The following is a 17,764-nucleotide window of genomic DNA, read 5'->3' on the forward strand; positions in this document are numbered from 1 at the left end:
AGATAAAATGTTACCTAGAGTTGGACCCCTAGAGTAAACACAATTGAAACCCTTTTCCACTGTCTTTTTTAAGGCCTTATCCCCATATAACAATGGGAAATATTTTCTTATGATATTACAAATGTCATTATATTCAGAAGAGTATTGAGTAACAAAAAGGATTTTATTATCACCCTTTTTGTTTGGTCTACTTCTGAAGGTATCACGTCTATCCACTTTCCTCACCTCCTTAGCCACATTTTCCACCATATTGGGCTGGTACCCTCTCTCTATCAATCGATTTACCATGTGTGTACTCTCTTCCTCAAAGTCTGTCTCAGTATTACAGATACGTCTTGTCCGCAATAACTGACCTTTGGCTATCCCTTCGGAAAACATGCTTCGGGTGAGCACTTCTGCTATGCAGGAGTGTGTTACCCGAAATAGGCTTCCTATAGAGGCGGGTGGTGACCTTTCCTGTGTCAGCAACCCCTCTAAGGGTGACATCCAGATAGTTAATGGTTGATTTATTCCACTCAAAAGTGAAATTCACACCATTTTCACTTTCATTAAGGTAGCGCACAAAGTCACTTGCCTTTGCCTCACTCGATTTCCATATCAGAAGCAAATCGTCAATAAAGCGCCTATACAGGATGATATGTCTCCTATAGGGATTACTATCTGCATAGACAAAGCACCTTTCCAGCCAACCCATGAAGATGTTGGCATAGGAGGGGGCAAATTTTGCCCCCATTGCCGTGCCCTGTCTCTGCAGATAGTAAGTGCCCTCAAAAAGGAAGTAGTTGTGCTGCAGCAAAAAGGTAGTAACCCTAAGTATGTAATCCATTAGGTATTCCTCCATGTTGTAGTGCAGCTCCAGAAAATATTTAATGGCTTTTACTCCCAAATCTTGTGGAATACTGGAGTATAATGATACCACATCCACCGCCAACCAACTATGGTCTGTGGTCCATATGAAATCATCTAGGAGCTGCAATACATGTGTCGTGTCCCTGATATAACTATGTAAGTCAAGGACAATTGGTTGGAGGATGGCGTCCAACCATTCAGACAATGGCTCCAAAAGGGAGCCAATGCCTGAAACGATTGGGCGCCCCTTTACATTGAAGAGACATTTATGAACTTTGGGCAGGTGGTGAAACACTGGAGTGATAGGATTAACCACATATAGATATTTCAGTGTTTCACCATCCAAAATGCCATACTGCATGCCATCCATCATAATATAAACTGTAGAGTTCTTTTTGAAACCTATTAGTTGGGTTACTAGTTAGAGTGACATATGTAGTAGTATCTTCTAGCTGTCTTTTAGCTTCTGAAATATATGCTGTTTTGTCCATAACAACAACACTTCCTCCCTTATCGGCTTTTTTTATGACGATAGATTCATTACTTTTGAGGCTGTTTAGTGCCAATTTTTCATTTACTGTTAAATTATGACTTCTGACTTTGTTTGACTGGTGTAGACTAGTGAGATCATCAACTACACATTTATGGAACAACTCAAGTGCTTTCCCTCGGCTATGTATGGGATAAAAGGTTGTCTGTTTTTTAAATCTGGGAAAATTAATCAAATTTGGACTTTCACCATTATCAGTATCTTGTAAAAGACTTTCCAAAGTGATAATATCACATGTCTCTGAAAAATCCCTGTTCTCTCTAGTGCTACTTGTTACATTATATACTTCATCTATTTGTTCTGTCATGATTTCATTTGTGTCGGCACTTGTAGAAAAATGTTTGTCTAGGGTCAATTTTCTAATAAATTTGTTTAGATCAATAATGGTGTTAAACAAATTGAAATTATTATTGGGACAGAATCCCAATCCATAATTCAAAACACTATATTCTGCTTTTGTAAGCTCGTGTGTTGATAGATTAACCACACTACCTATTTTATTTTGTTGCCATTCTTGTTATCCCTGAGGGTATACCTGTGCTGTATCTGGGTGTGGGTGTGGTCTCTCCCTCCTCCTCTCGGTTGTTTTAGTGCCGACCGAAAAACCTGAGTATTATCTTTTGGGGTTGCCCCCATATTTACATTACTCTTAGTTTTAGCAGCATCAGTCAGAGCTGCATGTGTATGTGATTTATGCCCCATTTGGCTATTGGTCTTAGATTTGGCCCCCTTTGCTCCTATTCCTATGGGGTTTTCATTCACATTCATCATACTGACCTGTGCTAGAACCTCAGGAGTGGGCAACCCTAATGCTCCTTCACTGTCTGACCCTGAATTGTCTTCACCTGAAGTGGAAGCTGCAAAGGAAGATTGTTCATCGTCTGTGGTGTCAGTGGTTACAAAAGTTACCTTCTTTTTATGTTTGTAGTTTCTGCGCTTACCCGAGGGACCACCTTTCACTTCTTCATTGTCTGACTCCGAAGTGTTTATAATATTTTTAGCTTTATTTTTATTAGGTCTATTTCTAGGCCTTCTATTTTTATGCCAAATATAAACTTTGTTCTCATGGTAATCCCTCTGGTCTCGCAGAAACTTACTATGTTTAGTGTTAATCAGTTCTTTTCTAGAAGTCTCCACTACTTCAACCAACATCTTATCAAACTCGCAATACTCGCTAGCTTCTTTAAATTTTTCAAGCTCTACTTGTAATACTGTGATTTCATTTCTGACTGCCTGCAGCTGTTCACTTTTCAACCTTACAAGTACCCCCATTAATCTTAATGAACAATCAGATAGAATACTGTTCCATTCACAAATCAAATCATCATTGTTTCCCACTTCAAAGTTAGGGAACTTTCTTACTCTCAAACCCCTAGGGATCATATTCAAGTCCAGATATTTGTTAATAAGCCATGTATCAAGTTTCAAGCGTATTTCTTTTAACCTTAGAATCTCCAGGGAATAAAACAAATCTCCCAACTTAATGTCTTGAGTTCTAAGCCTTCATAGTCTGAATCATTGGGTGGTAAGAGGGAATAAAACTGTGTGTTACCTGATGCTTCCATATTATGAAAAGATGTGTAACTGGAATTTAGGCAAACAGTCCTCAGATCCTGAGTATCTATGGAACCCTGGGCATCAAGGAAACCAATAACAACAATAGAAAATTATCCCAGGCGAAACAAACACACTCTAGTGGATATCTGAACTTCGGTTTAAAATGTCACTTTAAGGCAATGTTCCGTGAAAAACAGGCATATAGGCTTAACATACACACCCCCCAAGGAAGCTTCAACAACCTCAATCCTCCAAGGCATCCACTGATGCGGAATAGGGTGAAAGTAAAAGACTCACCCTTCTGCCATAGGAGGTTTCTTATCGGCCCAAAAGAAACTTAGTGGCGAACTCTTCAGAGGTATAATCCTAAATGGGGACAATCTGCGGCTAAAGCCGCCGGTTCACCTATAGGAATTAACTCCTCTCCGTACCGCTTCTAATTTCAAATGTCGGGCCTCCGCAGCTTGGCGTGTGACGTCATCGGGGTTGTGCGTAGTTGGGGGTGTGCCGCCTTCAGCCTATCACCATCCAGGAGACACGGTGCTTGCACTGTATTGACTTCACAGTGAAAACCGAAGTTTGAGGATCTTCGAAGGGACAAACTGCCAAAGAACAGGGACTCCTTGTCATCCCAAAGTAAATAGATAGCAAAAGATGAGGCAGCAGTCGGTTCCTTGTATGCGTAAAAACCAATTCTTTATTCTTCTTGTTTAAAACATTACTTCACATCACAGCAAACAGGTAAAAGGAATGCAGGTGGTTGACTAGTTTCGGCAATGCCGTAATCATAAACCTGCAAACACTTAAGAGGTGAACATATTTAAAGGGATTGCTTAACACAGTGATTGGTCAATGTTAATGGGAGGTTACAACCCCTCCCTTACATATTAACCTCTTACTAGTAAATTACTTGTTGCATCTAAATGCAGCATTTAACATGAAAATATTCCGACTATGGCTATAGAACATCAATTAAATCGCTTGTTTAATACAAAATACAATTTATAAATTTATACAATGCAATGATCTAGTAATCTTGAAAGCTGACCTGCAGGTTAGAGCTCTATGCAATGAGCGGAGAAAACCTTTACTAATAGATGTAGAACCTTTCATTTAGAGCTAAGGTGTATCAAAATCATGTCAGAAATAGCAATGGTTAATTATCAAGGATATCTCTGAATATATTGTTTATAAAGTTCTGGAACGTTGCTGGGGCATTACATAAGCCAAATAGCATAACACAGTATTCGAATAGCCCATACCTGGTTTTAAAAGCAGTTAACCATTCGTCTCCAGATCTTATACGAATGAGGTTGTAAGCACCTCTAAGGTCTAGCTTGGTGAAGATAGCCGCACCATGTAATCTTCCTATTATTTCTGGTATTAAGGGTAAAGGGTAGCGATTTTTCTTTGTACATTTATTTAGTTGTCTATAATCTATAATTGGACGTAGGGAATTGTCCTTATTCCGGACAAAAAACATGCCTGCCCCAGCTGGGGAGGTTGAGGGTCTAATGAAGCCCTTTTTTAGGTTCTCCTCAATGTAAGCTTTTAAATGATGTAACTCAGGTTTTGATAACGGGTATATACGGCCAAATGGAATAGTGCTACCAGGTAACAATTCAATTGGGCAATCGTAATGTCTGTGTGGAGGTAATACTTGTGCCTCTTTTGGATCAAAAACATCGCTAAAATCTGAGTACATCTCAGGTAAAGATTCAGAAGTAAGATTTAACACATCATGATAGTGGTAACATGTTTTCTTACAATAATCAGATTTAAGACTTATGGAGAGGTTTTCCCAATCTATCATAGGTTTATGTTTGATTAACCAGTTGATTCCTAATACTACTGGAAAGAGAGGTGATGGAATAACATCTATTGTCATTGATTCAGTATGTTCTGATTTGGTAGTTAACATTAGTGGTATCGTCTCCTGTGTAACAGGACCGGTTCTAATAGGAGTACCATTACACAAATTGACACAGCAGATTGTTTTGCTGTGAGAGGAATTTTATTAGTGTGTACAATATTTACATCAATATAACTTCCTGTGGCACCAATGTCAATAATGGCGTCAACATTCAGCTGTCTTTGATTCCACTGTGGAGATAAAGGGAGACAGATAAATGTGCTATTAGACATAGAAGTGCACAGAGAAGTGGAGATATTACATGGCTTACCAGACTTCTTTTTTTGCAGAATGTGACAATCCTTTAAACAGTGATCCTTTGATCCACAATACATGCATAACTTGAGTAGTCTCCTCCTATTTTTCTCCTCTTGAGAGAGGGGTCCTCGAAGGATGCCAACATCCATGGGAATTTAACCTGTGAACACACTTGAACACAGGTACTCAAAGTTCTGCAATTTATCTTGTTAATAGAATGCTTATGGAATGCTATTAACTTATATAACAATCCCACAGTAAATCTGATAACATAAAAAATAACAAATATAGGCACCTAATTGGTTACAGATCAAGATCATCAGAACAATAAGAAGCCTCAATTAGATACAAACTAAATGAATCGGTACTGGAATATCGGAAGTCAATAAATATTTAGTCAGACGTTTTACTTGCAGGCCTTCTGTAAAATTCCACAGTGTGACAACATTGAGGTTTGAGGTAAAGCTGGAGGTGACTGTATTATAGACGATGTAATGTAGAATCCCCAAACAGATCCTAAGAGACTGCGAGTAATGCAACAGCAGTGTGTGTAGGAGAGATCAGCTGTCAGCATGTGGAAGGGAGAAGAGTTCGTCCATAGCTGATGACATCAGGCAGGCTGCTGGATGTTCACAAATGGAGTATAGCGTTATAGAACAGCTTTGATGCAATGATGGTTTTCACTGCACAGCGGAGGAGGAATAGTTTGGCAGAGGTAATAGAGGGATATTAAATCCATGGGACACCAGTCAAGACAAATAGCGCTTTTGAATAAAAAAGTTATAATTTATTTCAAAGATACAAAAGCTTAAAATCCAAAAAGTAACATCAGCTGATCCTAATACGTCTTACGCGTTTAGGCCCCCTGGCCTTATTCATTGACATAACAAAAAAACTATAGTTGCCCTCTTTAAATACATTGTAGCCAAATTGGCTTTAGGATGAGCTGAAATCTTATTTGCTGATCCTGTAATTACTTTAACTGGAACTGTTTGGGAAATTTAACCCCTGGTTTACCATCAAAATATATTGGGTGTGAAGAAAGGCTGATAACTATGTATGATGTGCTGCTGATCCGCTGAATAATTATACTTAGTTGTATGTTTTTCAACTCCTTATAACCTACCTATATATCCTGTAAACCTATGGCCATAAAAAATAGTGTAAGCATTATGGAGTGGCCATTTAAATTTGATCATATTACACACTCCCATATTATTCAATTGTTGGATTTTCAAAAATCAATCCATGGGCATGTGTCTAAAAGAACTCTATTGCATTTAAATCGCAAATGCATACATGCATACCAAAATATTCTCCAAAAGATAAATTTATTATAAAATCATAAATATTAGCACATAATGTTGACTTTGAAAAATATGATTTGTAATGTATTTATGAAATGTTACATGAAAAAAAAAACAGTGAACATTCAGAGTTTAAAGAATCAATTAAATCTTCTTATTAATTATATTTGATTCAAATCAATCAATAACTTAAAACATAGTCATTATTGTGACTTTGTCTAAATATTTTATGAGAACAAGAATCCAGACTTTAAATAATGTAGAATATTGATTTCTTTCAAGATAATAATATATTTTCATATCATATATGTATATATTTTTAAATATATTTCAGATGGACCTTCCACTTCTGGACATCAGCCTCCCGCCCCCCCCCCAACCAGAAGCCCCTTCTCAGCCAGAAGCCCCTCCCACCCCTCCCCAGCCAGAAGCCCCTCCTGCCCCTTCTCAGCCAGAATCCACTCCCGGCACTTCCCAAACTGAACCCGCTCCCGGCCCTTCCCATTCTTACTCCTGTCCTGTCCCTCCCAAAAACATGATATTGCCCCCATTTGCCACTCTCCCCATTTGGCCGCCCTTAGATCTCCCCCACCTGCACAGCTACCAACTCCCCAGGCCCCTGACTCCCCAGCTGTGCAGGCTCCACCAGAGTGGCAACCCAGTCCCCCACCTCACCCCATCCCTCCCCCCATCCCTCCCCATCAAGACTTTTACCCCAGTCCCCACCTTCATTGTCCTGGGTGTAAGATTGTCCTTCCCGGCCACTGATGTAAGTATCATTGCAAATCAACATTATAACATACTTTCTTAAAGGGACATTATACTGATCTAATTATACATAAATTGAATTTTATTTGAAAATGTTTTTGATAAACCTTTTCTTTATTTGAGTAATGTAAATGTTTCCGATCTTCATTTTTTGAAATCAACATCCACATTTTCTAATATCTAAATGATATTGCCTAGATGTTGGTTATCTATTATGTATAAATGACAATATTTTGGATTTGGCATCACTGCCCTTTTCACAGTGTGCCATAAACCAAAGAAATACATTTTTCAAGATTGATAGGGTTTTGATTTTTCTTAATATCTTAATAGTTTATCTTTGAAGAACATATTTAATATGTAAATCTTCTATATAGCATATTTAATTATAATAATTATTTGTATTTTAATTATTACAATGTCTCTTTGCTCTCATTTTATTATGTTCTGTAATTATTATAAATTTTTAGTATTTTTGTTTAGGTTGTTAACTCAGCATGGTTACCGCTAGAGGCTAGAGCAGACCATGCTTAGTAACAGTCAGTTGCTGGGAAGGATGCATGAGACCATGCATCTCCTGCTGCGGCTTCATCACTTGACTCTAGAATGCATAATGTGGTTAAAGTCAATGCATGAAGCCGCAGCTGGAAATGCACAGGACGATGAAGGTGATGATGATGCTCAATAAGTGGAGGATCCGGAGATGACCCGAGGGAGAATGAATAAATCCTCCATCCACATGTTGTGTTTGTTCTTTGTAAATATGTTGCCATTTGGCCGATTTTGTTTTTATTGTTGTGCCTGTTGCACTATGTCACCTTGTCAGATGTCTCCAATGGGGCTGTGTTGGCCATTTTTTGCCCTTGTCAACTCCCTCCAAGGACTGTGATTCACTATGTCACCTTGTCAGATGGCTCCAATGGGGCTGTGTTGGCCTTTGTTTGCCCTTGTCAACTCCCTCCAAAGACTGTGATGCACTATGTCACCTTGTCAGATGTCTCCAATGGGGCTGTGTTGGCCTTTTTTTGCCCTTGTCAACTCCCTCCAAGGACTGTGATGCACTATGTCACCTTGTCATATGGCTCCAATGGGGCTGTGTTGGCCTTTGTTTGCCCTTGTCAACTCCCCCCAAGGACTGTGAGGCACTATGTCACCTTGTCAGATGGCTCCAATGGGGCTATGTTGGCCTTTGTTTGCCCTTCTCAACTCCCTCCAAGGACTGTGATGCACTATGTCACCTTGTCAGATGGCTCCAATGGGGCTGTGTTGGCCATTGTTTTCCCTTGTCAACTCCCTCCAAAGACTGTGATACACTATGTCACCTTGTCAGATGCCTCCAATGGGGCTGATTTATCAATATGAATTTTTGGAAAGTTATTTTATTTCTTTATGTTTTATGACATCATAATAAAAAGTCATTCAAATATTATTTTTCATCTTTATTTATTCATGTCATTTAGTTAAAACTATATTTTATGTAGTTAATCCTTAAAGGGATATGAAACCAAAAAATGGTCTTTCATGATTCAGATATATAATACAATTTTAACTAAATTTAATATTTACATCTGTTATTTAATTTGCTTCATTTTCTTGATATACTTTGCGGAAAATGTTTATCTTTGCAAGATCATGAGAAGCAGAGAACCTAGGTTCTAGATGTTGATTATTGGTTGCATATATATATTGGTTGTTGTTGGCTCATCCATATGTTCATTTAGAAACTATAAGTGAATTGATTCACCTTTAACAAATGACCCCAAGATTATTAAACTAATGAGATAATCAATGTAAATTATGAAGATGATGGAAATAGTATCCTCTCTGTGAATCCTGAACTTAATTGTTTGTATTTCATGTCCCTTTAAGTGATGCTGACCACAATTCTTAATTTATGGATATGCATTTCTAATGTATTTATTTACATTTTACATCAACATAGACATATAATATGTTTAAAACCGACTATTAGTTGAATGTTGACAGCACATGTATTCCAATTTCACTTATATCTTATTGTAGTAGTCTAACAAAATAAATCACTGTGTCTAATGCACACATTTTAGAAGATTAATATCTTTCTATTATTATTGATTCTCTTTAATTATCCAAAGATATATTGCTATAGGTAGGCTGACCATATTTCCACTTGAATAAGTGACACATATGATAAATACATCTGTCATTATTCTTATTCCAAATAATTCTTTAAACAGATCTGAAAACATCCCTGACATGTATTTCTCATGTGTCCCTTTTTAAAGCGGAAAGATGGACACCAGAGCTATAGGTAACATATAATATATAACCAATCCACATTTTCATAATGTATCTTGTAGCATTATTTCTCAGTTAACGGGACATGAAACACAAAAATGTATTTTATCATTTAGGTATAACATACAATTTTAAACAAATTTTAAATTTTCTAAAATTCTCAAATTTGATTTAATCTCTTTGTATCATTTTTTTAAGGAGCAGCAGTGCACTAATGGTTTCTAAATGAACCCATAGGTGAAACAATGACAATCGGTATATATATGTAGCCACCAATCAGCAGTTAGAACATAGGTTTTTTCTGCTCTTGAGATTACTTCAAAACACATTTCATCAAAAGATAATAAGAGAAAGAATCAAATTTAAATAATATCAGGAAATGTGAAAGGTAGTTAAAATTTCAATCTCGTACATAATCGTGTAACATAAAATGTGGGTTTCATGACCATTTAAACCCTGCTGCTTCCTAAATAGTTCTGAATCCTCCTATTCGAATGAAATATATACCTATTACTAACAATGGATTATATTTCATATATCACAGTATTACGTTATCTAGTGTGACATTATGTGAAGCTGTGCATTACATGAAACAAACACACTTCATAGGTAACAATATAGCACATACTAGATTTTAAAATATAAATAGGTTTCTTATTGACATGCAAAGCTGTAAAATTTGTCCTATGATTGGATGATGTTTTTACGCAATCTCGGATGCGCCATGTTTCTTAAGACGTCACATGCTAAGGTGTTAAATGAGTACTTTGATTGGATGAAATTTTTACACGATCTCAGATGTGCCATGTTGCTTAAGGCGTCACATGCCAAGGTGTTAAATGAGTGCTTTGATTGGATGACATTTTTACGTGGTCTCGGATGTGCCATGTTGCTCAAGACGTCACATGCCAAGGTGTTAAATGAGTCCTTTGATTTGATGACGTTTTTATGTGATCTCGGATGCACCATGTTGCTTAAGACGTCACATGCCAAGGTGTTAAATGAGTCATTTGATTGGATGACGTTTTTACATGAATTTGGATGCACCATGTTGCTTAAGACATAACATGCCAAGGTGTTAAGTGAGTCCTTTGATTGGATGATGTTTTTACGCAATCTCGGATGTGCTATGTTGCTCAAGATGTCACATGCCAAGGTGTTAAATCCATCTGATTGGATTATGTTGTCCTGCAATATTTGTTTTTCCATGTAACCCACGTTTGCGAATGAGAACACAAGTTTAAAACCATGACTTTCTTGGATTATGGATTGTGTCAATCATGTACATTGTTGAACCATAGCTGATAAAGAATGGAAAGATCTCTTTTGATGGCTTTCTCATTGAAGAAACAAATGAAGGCAAAGGCCTCTATTTAACAAAAGTCTGGTGGAACTGATCCGACAGTGCGGATCAGGTCTGCCAGACCTTGCTGAATACGGAGAGCAGTACGCTCTCCATATTCAGCATTGCATCAGCAGCTCACAAGAGCTGCTGGTGCAACGCCGCCCCCTGCAGACTCACTGCCAATCAGCCCCCAGCAGGGGGGTGTCAATCAACCCGATCATACTCAATGTCCAGGGATGTCTGTCTGCCTGCGCAGAAACACGGGGCAATATGTTTTTCATGCAGAATATATTTTGAGGGTGCAAATCCATGAATATACTCCATCTTGTTTAATATGTTTGTCAACAATATTTTGACTTTACTAAATAATTACTGTGTTGTATTGAATTTTGAACATATATAATTCCTAAAGATGCACTTTTGTATTTGAATGAAATAATCAACATGCATTGACCTTTATCATATGATAAATATATGACATGTCTACTTATTCTAGATGTTATGTCCTGATATTTTTTATTAATGTAAATGCTCAGTATCGTGTCATGTATGGCTTCCACATTGTTGATCTCCAAATATAGTATTGTGAGCATGTATTTCTAATGTAACTCTTAAAAGGACATGAAACCAGATTCCTTCTAAATGAAATGTCTTTCTTAAATAATTCAAACACCATAATGTAGCTTTAATAAAATAGACTTTATTTAACATGTCGAGAGAAATATGGCATTTATGCTTAGTATCCTATTCAAATATTTTAAAGTTTTAACAAGTATGTGTAGATATACCAACAAGCCCTAAGGATTAGTATATGTTAGCATATGTTATTGTTTAAAGGGACAGTCAAGTCAAGCAAAACGTTAATGATTTAAATATTAATAAATGCAATTTTTATCATATTTCTCTTAAACTTTTATCCCCAATTTATCTTTGTTCTCTTGGTGTTCTTAGTTGACAGCTAAACGTAGGAGGTTCATCTGCTCATTTCTTAGACCTTAAAGAGTGCATCGAATCTGAATGCATTTTGTCCACTAGAGGGCATTAGTTAATGTGTTTCATATAGAAAACATTGAGCTCATGCAGTATAGTTACCCTAAATTGATCACTGATTGGCTGAAATGCAAGTCTGTCAAAATAACTGAAATAAGGGGTCATTTTGCAGAGGCATAGATACAAGGTTAATCACAGAAGTAAAATGTGTATTTCTATAAGTCTTATTATTCCAACCTTGATAATGCGTAATAAAGTGTTTTCTTTGTAACCAACAATAATTCATGTTATGACTGTCCCTTCAAGCTGTGTTGTTGGCATCAAAACAGTGATATGCCATCATGTATAATTGTAATGGTCATTTTGTTTGAGATTAGGAGAACAGTTTGGACATTACATCGCAAAAACCAACCAATGTAATCAACAAGGACAGCATGTGATGATGTGGTCTCCACACACTTGTAAAACACACTCTGCAAACAATCTGCCTCCATGGACAGGGTCCCATAGAAGCCTATTAAATACAGAGTGTGATCCACAAGTGTAAGAAGACCACATCATCACATGCCTATCCTTTACACATTAAATAAATAAAAATATATAAAATAATTACTTCCTCTTCCTTCCCCTCTTCCCACGAGACTGAGGCTTGGGGGGGGCAACTGCCCCCTCCGACGAGTTCTCATAGGAGATGTTTGGGGAAGAGGGGGAGGAGGAGTACTGTGAGTGGTTAAGGGATCACCAGGCTGAGGAGGAGATTGAGGCAGAGGAGAAGATGGAGGAGGCCCAGGATCAGATGGTGCAGGAGCAGATGGCCCAGGATCAGATGGTGCAGGATCAGATGGAGATCAGATGGTGCATTTTGCACCTCCCGGAGGACCTGCAACATATCCTTAAGAGTATTCAAAATCTCTCTTTGGCCTTTGCGAATATCATTCAGTACTCCCGTCAGGTACACTTTGCTTTCTGCCTGTTCCCTCTGGGAGGCACGCATCTCCTCAAGAAAATCAGTCAAGATCTGTACCTCTGCTATCTCTGGGGGTATGTTCTCCTGAGGAGCTGCTGCATGGCGGGCTGCTGGTGCACGGCGGGCTCCTGGTGCACGAGGGGCTGCTGGTGGACAAGGGCTGCTACAGGGATCTCTTCTGCAACGGGGGCTTCCTGCTTCTTCTTCAGCAGGGGCTTCTTCAGGGGATGATGGTACAGGGATGTCTTCCATGTCTCCCCGAGGTGGCGAGTCATCTGCCCCACTCTCATGCCTGGGTGAAGGAGAAGTCTGTGGGTGATGTGCTGCCTCCTCCCCGGGCTCAGACTCTGTATATTGTAAAAAGAAAGAAATTGAGATATTAGCACAGTTCCAAATATAGATGTAAATATTCTATTTGAAAGTGTATTAATGAGTCTGCCTTCGTAATTCTATTGTAAGCAAAAGCAATCAATACGATTTCAGCATTTGCAAACCTGTCTTTCTGATATCTATATGGTCAATCTGAATGTCTTTTTGCATTTTTCTTAAATCAGTTTTAATGCACACCTAATCTGTAGACTAGATACTAATGTTATTATCTTTCTTGAAATGCAACTTTCGCAGGGTAATTGTGAATGCGTTTACGTAATGTATAAAAAAGCGTAATTGCTTTAGTCATATCCTTAAATCATTTTTGTGTGTGAATGGGTTATGAGGTGGATGTAAAGAGATTAGAAAATGAGCTTACCGACAGATGAGAGGGGCAGGTTCCCGGTATCAACTCCTCCGATACCGACTATGGCCACCTCGGAGATGTTGGGACGCAGCATTTCCTCCCAGCGGGAAAACTCAAATATTATTTCTGGACCGCCACCGGTCCCGGTTAGGTATTCCCTCTCCCTTGTGAGCTTTATTTTCAGTTCAGCTCTGCAGTCCCGGTAACAATGCTGGATAGACTTCACATCCCTGTTATAGACCCCCACTAGATTTACGGCATCCCTGATCTCGTTCCACAACTTCCTCTTATCCTTAGGGGTGGCCTTCTGTGCCTTCAGCCTCCTAGACCTCTCCATATAAGCCTCTATAAGGGCCGCCTTCTCATCCATGGTATATCTCTCCTCCCTCTGACTGGGCTTCCCATGCGATGTGAGCCTCTGTTCCCTGGACTGTGAAGCTCCCTGTCTACACTGCACACCACTGGGCCCAGCCACTTGTTCATCTTCAACAATGTGGCTTGGTCCACCCACCCCTTCCTCTCCGCCTTCCTGTCCCATTCCTCTCCCCCTTGCTCTTCCCCTTCCTCTCCCCCTCCCTCTCTCCTGCCTAACCTCCTGCCTAGTCTCCTCTACAAGCTCATCCCTGAACTCAGCCCTAGCCTCCTGCCTAATGTGCTCTAATAGCTCCGGGCTAATCTGCTCCCTATCCCCCTCTCCCGACATAATCAAACAAAATGTGAAGGTGCCCAAATGAAAGGGGGTCAAAATAATGAACAAAAAGTAAAAAAGTGCTGAAAGTGTAAATGGGATATAAATAAAAGAGGGTAAGGGGTATTAAACAGACAAACGTATATGTGTAAAAAGACGAAATTGAGGATATGTAAACAATAAGTTTAATAAAACAAAAAGCTATGGGCTTAAAGTGAATGGGGTATGGATTGTAGTATGAGAGGGAATGGGGTATGGAGTGTATGTAGTGTTAGTGATAAGTGTATGTATGTATTGAATGTGTTTGCGTGTTAATGTGTTTATATAATAAATGTATGAACAAAACACTCGCACACCCACCCAAGCAAACTCTCGATCACTAACTCTCACTAACTCACACTAACTCTAACTCTCACTAACTCTCACTAACCCTCACTAACTCGCACTAACTAACTCACACTAAATCTCTCTACTCTCAAATCTCTCTGCTCTCAAATATCACCAAACCCTAAAACGCCTAGACCTGCACCTAACTCGAAAAAGCAATCAAGTCAAAGAAGCCATGCTTCAAGCGTGCTTATATACCCTATGTAAATGTTTAATGATGTACCGATTTGCAAAGTAAAGGAGGTTTAGGTGTGCTTTCTTTGTAATTAGTATGTATGCAATGTGTATTAGTTGTTTGAATTTGCGTATGCACATAATGATTTTGTATTTGTGTAATGTGTATAATGTGATGATGTCATAGTGATCGTTTTGCATAACATTGTCCAAAAGTAGTGTCTGTAAATGTAAATGCTGATTTGTGATGGTCTCGTATTTGTCAAGTGGTGTAAATGTTTATCTATACTAATGTTACGTAATCGGCAATGCAAATGTTTTGTTTGTGTATCAGTGTGCAATCCTTTTTTCATGTTGTTTTTATTCTTTTTTCATGTTGTTTTGTTCCGTGTTGCAAGATCTGAACGCATTTATGGATTCCTCGTTTAGTGCAAATGTTGTGCATTATTTTTTGTTTCCAATTGTGAATGTTAAATGCGTATGTGCTATGTTGCGTGAGCGATTGTTGTTTGTACATTTGATCTATATTTTTGTTGTGCATTATTCCGTATACGTAATATGACAGAGCAGTGTGTATTTCTCGCGAGATCGAGTGTTAGATATAAAATCCATGCTTAGTTCATTTAGCATTGATTTCTATGGAAGAATCTTTAACGCACCCGTAATTACACTTATTAAATAAACGTGGTAGTCGTGTTACTGCGACGCGTTACAAGGTTGTTTTCAGACTCATAATACCTACGTTATAAAAATATACGCAATGGAAATAACATACAAGTAATTAGCGAGCAGCCATAATGCAAAACCAGTAATCTGGCCGATAGTTACTAACTCTGGCTTTCTATAGCTAGGGCAGCAATATATTAGGAAACAAGTAAGCACAACCTTACAACTTCCTAACTGCTTAAAAGCCACCACTACTCTGCAGCAGAGATTGACGTGGACTACCGCTAAACCCAAATCCTTGCTTGCAGGGCAAAATACCCAAAAGAGGAATTAATTTCTTCAGACACCAAACTTCACCTCCTCCGTTGACAAAGGCAAAGAGAATTACTGGGGATTGTGGGAAGGGGACTGATACTTAACAGCTTTGCTGTGGTGCTCTTTGCCTCCTCCTGCTGGTCAAGAGTGATATTCCCACTAGTAATTGATGACATTGTGGACTCACCATATCTTAGGAAAGAAAAATAGCCATGTCATCAAGGGGTTGTCAAAAGAGGGTTAAATATAAGTTAATCACAGAGTTTAAAAGTATATTAAAGGGACAGTCTACACCAGAACATTTATTGTTTTAAAAGATAGATAATCCCTTTATTAACTATTCCCCAGTTTTGCATAACCAACACAGTTATAATAATATACTTTTAACCTCTGTGATTATCTTGTATCTAAGCCTCTGCAAACTGCCCCTTTATTTCAATTTTTTTGACAGACTTGCAGTCTAGCCAATCAGTGCCTGCTCCCAGATAACTTCATGTGCACGAGCACAGTGTTATCTATGTGAAATACATGAACTAACACCCTCTAGTGGTGAAAAACTTTTAAAATGCATTCTAAAAAGAGGTGGCCTTCAATGTCTAAGAAAATTAGCACATGAACCTCCTAGGTTAAGCTTTCAACTAAGAATACCAAGAGAACAAAGCAAAATTGGTAATAAATTGTTTAAAATTAAATGCTCTATCTGAATTATACAAGTGTATTTTGGCCTAGACTGTCTCTTTAATATAACCATGTTGGCTGTGCAAAATTGGGGAATGGGTAATAAAGGGATTATCTATATTTTTAAGCAATAACAATTTTGGAGTAGATTGTCCCTTTATCTATTGGGTTCTTGTAAAGCGCGGCTATTCACCAGTAAGGGTCTCAAAGCGCTGAGGGTTGCAGTTGCAAGGTCTTGAGGTCCTTTCTGAACTTAGGGCGGTAGCTTGTCTGAGGTGCAGCGGGAGGGCATTCCAAGTCTTGGCTGCCAGGTGAGAGAAGGATCTGCCTCCCGCTTTGGTTTTCCTGATGCGGGGAATGACTGTGAGGGCTTGGTTGGCCGATCGAAGTTGTCTGGCAGGGGTGTAGAAGGTGACGCGGTGGTTCAAGTATTCGGGACAGATGTTGTGGAGGGCTTTGAATGCATGGGTGAGAAGCTTGAAGGTTATTCTTTTGTTGATGGGGAGTCAGTGCAGGTCCCGCAGGTGTTTGGTGATGTGGCATTGATGAGGGATGTCAAGGATTAGTCTGGCCAAGGAGTTCTGGATGCGCTGTAGTCTCTTTTGGAGCTTGATGGTGGTGCCAGCGTAGAGTACGTTACCATAGTCCAGTTGGCTGCTGATGAGGGCGTGAGTGACAGTCTTCCTGGTCTCGGTTGGGATCCATTTGAAGATCTTTCGCAGCAGGTGAAGTGTGTGGAAGCATGCAGAAGAGACAGTGTTGATTTGCCGGTCCATGGAGAGCGATGAGTCCAGGATGACGCCTAGATTTCGTGCATGGTCGGCGGGGGTTGGAGGGTGTACAAGGGCTGTGGGCCACCAGGAGTTATTCCAAGCGGATGTGGTGAGACTGAGGAGGAGGACTTCAGTCTTGTCTGCATTCAGCTTTAGGCAGTTGTAGCTCATCCAGGGGGCGACTGCTGTCAGCCCTTCGTGGACGTTTCTCTTGGCGGTGGTGGGGTCACTGGTGAGTGAGATGATTAGCTGGGTGTCGTCGGCATAGGAGACGATGTTGAGGTTATGTCGTCGGGCGATGGTGGCGAGAGGGGCCATGTAGATGTTGAATAGGGTGGGGCTCAGCGAAGAGCCTTGGGGTAGGAGTCTAACTTTCTGGGTTCTGCCAGTGAGGAAGGAGGTGATCCATTCCAGGGCTTTGTCGCGTATGCCGGCATTGTGTAGTCGGTTGCGGAGGGTGAGGTGGGAGACAGTGTTGAATGCTGCTGAGAGGTCTAGGAGAATGAGGGCGGCGGTAGGGTGAGGATGTCGTCTGTGGTGGTGAGGAGGGCGGTCTCGGTGCTATGG

The sequence above is a fragment of the Bombina bombina genome, chromosome 1, assembly GCF_027579735.1.
Source record: "Bombina bombina isolate aBomBom1 chromosome 1, aBomBom1.pri, whole genome shotgun sequence".
In the NCBI taxonomy this organism is placed as follows: domain Eukaryota; kingdom Metazoa; phylum Chordata; class Amphibia; order Anura; family Bombinatoridae; genus Bombina; species Bombina bombina.